Source organism: Lycium ferocissimum, chromosome 5 (genome assembly GCF_029784015.1).
Source record: "Lycium ferocissimum isolate CSIRO_LF1 chromosome 5, AGI_CSIRO_Lferr_CH_V1, whole genome shotgun sequence".
In the NCBI taxonomy this organism is placed as follows: Eukaryota; Viridiplantae; Streptophyta; class Magnoliopsida; order Solanales; family Solanaceae; genus Lycium; species Lycium ferocissimum.
Genome location: NC_081346.1, coordinates 52,278,971 through 52,285,639, shown reverse-complemented (window position 1 = coordinate 52,285,639; position 6,669 = coordinate 52,278,971). Strand labels below are relative to the sequence as shown.

General features: G+C 35.2%; 1 long non-coding RNA gene across 1 annotated transcript; it reads left to right on the top strand.

Moving 5' to 3' along the window:
* The first annotated feature begins 1,629 nt into the window (after window positions 1–1,629).
* Window positions 1,630–4,740, top strand: LOC132056891 (uncharacterized). The gene is made up of 4 exons (XR_009415010.1): window positions 1,630–1,755; window positions 2,647–2,761; window positions 3,392–3,443; window positions 3,616–4,740. It is a non-coding gene; the product is annotated as an uncharacterized LOC132056891 (long non-coding RNA).
* Window positions 4,741–6,669: the final 1,929 nt, after the last annotated feature.

The following is a 6,669-nucleotide window of genomic DNA, read 5'->3' as shown; positions in this document are numbered from 1 at the left end:
CTTAATCATATCATCTCTTATGATAGTGTAGCATGTAAAAGTAATTCCTTGATATAGCCTGACTTATCAAATATATTAATCTAGTAAAAGTTTCATTTGGCTATGCTTGTGTAGCATGTAAAAGTAATTATGTGACATAGCCTGAGTTATCTAATATATATATATTAATCATGTAAAAGTACCATTGGTTTAGGTAGCGTAGCATGTTAAAATTACTCTCTGAGTAATTCATTTTGGAAGAAGTTTCATATATATATATATATATATATATATATATATATATATATATATATATATATATATATATATATAATAATCATGTAAAAGTACCATTGGTTTAGGTAGCGTAGCATGTTAAAATTACTCTCTGAGTAATTCATTTAGGAAGAAGTTTCAAGCTTTTATACTTCTTTGCCCCATCTAACTAATAGGTCAAAGTTTCTCTCAGTTCCAAACGCGAAGTACAACTCTCTTAATTATTTAGTGATCATATATTGTACAAATCATTAAGCCTTCATCTATTGAACGCCTCCAAGTTATTTTCAGCAATGCTTTCAAATTGACGAATGAAATTGTACGAATCAGTAAGCCTTCATCTATTGAACGCCTTCAAGTTATTTTCAGCAATGCTTTCAAATTGACGAATGAATAAAGAGCATAATGAAAATTTTGAAATATGCCTATTAGCGATTCGTGTGAGCATAACCTACATAGTATCAAATTTTCGATTTGTCATCAAGAGTATTTTATAGGGTTAAAGTGCCAAAAGGCTCCAAAAACTCTAAACAAAGTTCTGCAATATGTCTACGAGATATCACATGTTGATAATAAGTTAAGCACGCTAAAATCCCTCTAAGTATTGGTCAATGTTGTCATTAGACAAAGATGTTATTGCATAAAGGAAAGTCAAAGAGCAAAGCATTAACGGTCACTAAGTTTCGATTGTTTATCATTAGTTTGATTCAACCATATGATGTAGTCCCATAAGTCAAGGATGACATAATTAATTAATGGACCGACAAAAATCTTTCAACTCTTTCGTTTGAATTTATATGATGTTATATAGCGTATTTTATGCTAAAAAAGGAGTTTACATACTTCAAAGATACAATGATACCATATTTATGTAGTGTAACATATTTTGTGTGAAATATTCAAGTTGAAAGTGCAACTGTAGAGAGTTAAAGGTTCAATTAGCTCGTCATCACGGAGGTAATTAGGTAAAGCACTAGTTCTTTACTTCTTTTCAATTATCTATTGACTTTTTTGCTTCTAATATACGACTAAAAATTCATCTAATCCCACTAATAAAGCTGCTTTATGTGCAGTTGTAGATTCGACCATGAATTCGTGAGATGGGGAGAATTAGTATTTTTTAATCGAACTCTATATATCTGGCAAAAAATAAGTATAAATAACATTATATATACTTTTTAAAATTCACAATTTTAAATTATGGATTCACTGTTATTTATATTTTCTATTTCTTTCTACTATCTTAGAAGAGGGAGTAAGCACACAACAGATCAACATGCCTGCCTGGCATAAATAAGGGTACTATAGTCTTTTCACAGCTTATACTGATTTTCTGTAACACACGTGGAGTTCTAGCTATTAAGTGACCGCTTGCTTTCTCTTTTCACTTTATCACAAGCTCGGGTACCACACATCTCCTCTCGGCGTAGCTTTCTCTGTTTCTCTTTCATTTTGATCCTCATTTTCGTCATGATTCAGAATCGATCTTCTGCCCTCAAGGTAATTGAGAAAATTGTGAATCTAATAGTGTGTAGTTTTACATAGCTAAAGAAAATTATAGATGAAGAAGGCTATAGGGGTGTTCTTGAAGGCTTTTGTAATTGGCTTGGAATAAACCTACTTATAAATAATTTAACACGACCTTCATCATGTTGATCTCTGCTGCTTAATTTTCGAAAGAAATCTTTTTTATCTTTCTTCCATGTTATCCTTATTTAGTAGTGCTCTTGCTTCATAAAAGAAGTTAGTCATAAATTAATTCAAGACAAAATACTGGTTCTTAAAAGCAAACAAGAAATCATAGGACATATGAGTAACACCTTTTTTTTTTGGGATTTGATTTTGCTTCTCTGTGCGTTTCTCTATTGCTATGTTTAGTAATTTTTCCGCTTGAGCCTTTATCTTGTAGGTTTTCTGTAAAATTCCTCAATGAGTCTAGATTTCTATTAAATTGATTTGTCTTCTCTGTTGCGATGTTTAGTAATCTGTTCTGTTCTGTTGCTTAAGTCTTTCTGCTCATGAACCAATTGTATATCATTCTATGTCTATCAAAATTACATGTTCATGCTTGAATCTCCCTATCTAGGAATAGGAATATGCTAATTTAAACCCTCAGGGGTTGGCCTGGTGGCAATTGACTTGAGCCTTGGGGTGCTCCCTTTCAAGGTCTCAAGTTCGAAACCCGGCTGGTGCAAACAATTTCGGCCAGTGACGGGAAACCACGAATTACTGTGGTGCACTTGCGGGAAACTCCTTGCCGAGGGCCTGTGCACCCCCGGGATTAGTCGGGGCTCAAAGAGACTCGGACACCCGGTGCTTAATCAAAAAAAATATGCTAATTTATATTTGCATTATAGCTTGATTTGTTTTTAAACTTTTGTTATATTGTAGATTGTACTAAGAAAATGGAACACAGATTTACCATCGGCTCAATCATATCACTGACCAAAGGCTGCAATAGGATGACCAAAAGCGAGTCCTACCAATTCCTCCAACATAGCTACAGGTATTTTCATCACTATTTTCTTATTATAATTTTACTTTATTTACTACATACTTCTAGCTGGGAAAGAATTTAAAGATTTCTTGTGAATGTAATTAGCTAAGCTTTGAATATGTTTATATACATCTACAGTTATCATCTATTATACATTTGTGGCACATGTTCTGCTCACTTTTCAAGTTGTTGATCCTTCAAGTATCTTATGGAGATATGATTGCTTTCTACAATGAGAGGTACATATAGAAGGTCTGAGAAGGAGTCCAAGGATTAAAAGCAGTGACAGTTTCTTCTTCTTTTTTTAAGAAAAAGAAGCGACTGTTGAATTTTTCAAGTGATATTTGACTATACATCTACAACTACCCTTGACTATATTGTTGCTGCTAAGAAAGAAAACGAAATAACAGAGCAGGACCAAATTAAAGGTGGAAAAAAGGACTTTTAAGAGAAAAATAAGAACAACATCAACATGACAGAGAAAAAACTAACGCACAAAAAGCAAAGAATGGCAAATGAAATTCAGAATAGGGCGAATAGATTAGAACTACGGTTAATATGCACCAAGGTATAAGTATTATTCATCTCTTATCTTATAATCCATTTGGGAGAAAAGTAGTGAAAATTCCCACTTTCTAGAGAATTGAAGAGAGTACTGCCCAACATGTGAATGAGTGGAAATTACTTCCAGGTATATTCATATCTTTCCTCGCATACGCCAAATATCATTTTTTGTTTATTTGATTTGGTTGACATAGCCTGTTTTGTTTGGGTTGAATATAATTACTACGTGTGAAGTGCGTTGTACACATTACTTTGTGTCATCTTTGACTTACATAGGTGTTCTTATCGGTTTATCACAGCTGTGGCTTTGTGTTGTTTAGTGCGATGACATGCTGTCTAAACTCGCATATTGTCACGACCCAATATGCGGTTCGTGCGGGCACCTATCTTATCTCATCTCACCTGGTAGGCGAACCCTTACCAACCAACCCATTATTTAAATCATTTGACAACTTAATAACTGCTGAAAATGAACAATGAGTATGAAAACATAAATGACGCTCTTTACAAATTTCAAAAGTCACACTTTCCCAAGACCTAGTCTAGACATGTACAAGAGCTTTTACAATCACAGAGGAATAAAACTCAAATAAAGTGACACAACTTCTACCTTGGAATGAGATACACAGAAGTTGTAGGAAGATATCTGCCACTGCAGCTAACGAAACCTTAAAGTAATAACCTGAAACACATCTATACTCCCAAAAGGAATGTAGCAAGAATAGTATCAGTACAACACACGTACTGGTAAGCATCATAGGTCGACTAAGGTTAGTTCACGTAATATTATATAGAATCAATCAAGATAAATAGATAACTACATTCATAACACCTTTATAAATCCTACTCAAGGTAACAGTTCTGTCATAAGCTCACTCGGATTCCTCTACAACTAACACATCAAAGTAACAACGGAAAATAAGGACTAACAGGCAACAATCGGTTTCGACACTCAAGAAAGACTCCTAGACCACTTAATCCTCAATAATAACTAAGTCAGGACAATAACCTTCATGCCAACCCATTCAAATTGAAATCACCAAACCTTACCTTGCTTCCAACGATCTGACGGACTCATAATTTGACAGACATACTCAACAGCATAACATCTCAAAATAGACATCAGTCCATAATCATTTATCAAATACGCAATAAGAGTAAGCACAAGCAATGCGACTGACGATAATATATCTCCCGTACGTTCCAACCTTAACCATTCTAAGTGGGATCACTTCGACATAACTTCTCTTCATTCATCAAACAAGACCAAGAAATCACGTGTAAACATAACAGCTCAACAACAAGAAAAATCAACTATGAAATCACCAGAATGAGTCATGATTCAATGTAATGCAGCCAAGACGAGTGTGACCTCTATCACAAGAATATAAGTAAGTAAAATGTAATGCAACCCGAGTTACTATCACATCGTACACACACGTACTAATGGTATTGTTTGTGAATAGTAATGACCTACGGGGGACAGATGTCCATGTACCGCTTCGACTTGAGCCGACCTCGGATCACGAGCCCATAACTAGGCCACATCCTCACCCCACATGTCAAATGTATATATATATATATATATATATATATATATATATATATATATATATATATATTCATGTCGATCCAACATGAATCTCAACGTGCTTCCAGTGTAACCATTAATAGGGAACATGATCAATTAATAACATTAATGTCAAGGAATCCAAACCTCATGCCTTATTTCAAATAAACTCAAGGAATCAGTTCGACCACAGCAAGAATACAACATAAAGTCAAATACGTTCTAAGTACAAATTACTCTAGCATATGGTATAGCAAGACCATGTGTGATTCACGGTAAAACAAATCCCGTTCTTGACTAAATCAACACCCGAGGATATACACGCTGCACGCCTCCGCTTGAACATAACAACTACACACTTGGTTCGACTACTTCTCTTCATGGCGACAAAGCCCACGTAATTCCACAATTAATACCCGCCTAACTAACGTCCAGCGGCCGGTGTTCGAAGACCTAATCATGCTTTCTCCCGTCAATTCTAGAACATATATACGACTCATTAAGCAAAGTCTAACTCAAGTAAAACGTAACCTACCTCGATGCCGAGCATCTATCACGAACATCTATGGTATCTTCTCCTATCCCGTTTTCGAACCTGAAGCCTTGACAGAGAATTCTAGGGGTTTTACGAATTCCAGAACAAGAGTCAAATCAAAGCATACTTAGTAGTCTAGATTTCATAATTAGCTAGTCTTTATAGGTAGTATAAAATAACCCTTCCCCTTGGGTTCCCAGTTCGAGAAGTCAAGTCTTAATTCATTCTCTAGATATTACAAGAATCATTATTCGTGTTTAGTTTATTATTCTAGAACAAGAATATAGGTGAAGTTTTTGAAAATACAAGTTTCAGTCATGCCTACCCGTTTCTCTTTCTGGGGTGGAAAACGACTATAAAGAACTTAACCCATTAGGTAACCTATAAGAAAATTTTAGCAAGGAAGAATTATACATCAACTAGTGCAGCACAAAGATAAGGAATACAAACTGGAAATAGTTCTGTTTCCAGTGTGTGGTATTAACAAAAGTTCAGTCTGCTGGAAACATTACTATTTCTAGTTGGAGATATGTTAAACCTCAAAAAAATTTCCGTTAATGCACAGTGAATAGACTAACGAAGGGCACGAAGCATACGATAATTCAATAAGTAAGGAATGACATTGATGACCCTAATTAAGATTTCAAAGACATTCGAGGTAAGAGGAGAATGTTTGCCAAGAGAAGGCAAGGCATACGATATGTATCGAAAAGGATTTGCGAGTAACAAGTTAATGACGATTAATGATGTTTTGGAGAAGAGTTATAACGTCCCTTAGATTGTTAATGAGGTGATAAACAAGTGTTAAGAAGGTTCCATAATGATTGGAGAACGAGTTAACGAGAATGAGTTCGGAAAGAGCGGCATTCTACGGCCCGACATACTTGGCATTATAAATTATGCGGCGTATGTTTGGCCGTATAATCGACCCGGATTAGCACCTCGGCTGGACGAATCTCTGACCCGGACATACGGTCAGTATAATTTATACGGACCGTATGTTGGTCCGTAGAAAATGGTCGGGATAGATTTGAGTATTATTAATAAGGGGTCCAAGTTATTTCATTTCGTTTCTCCTTCACACCCCTTCTCTCTAGAAATCTCTAGAACATTTCTCCACACTTCTCCCACAAGAATTCAAGGGATATTAGTGATCAACTTCATCAAACCATGAGAATCAAGTGTAAGAAACCCATTAAAGTTCTCAAAAACAAAGGGAAACCAAAGGGTTTTAAAAAAGGGTTTTCC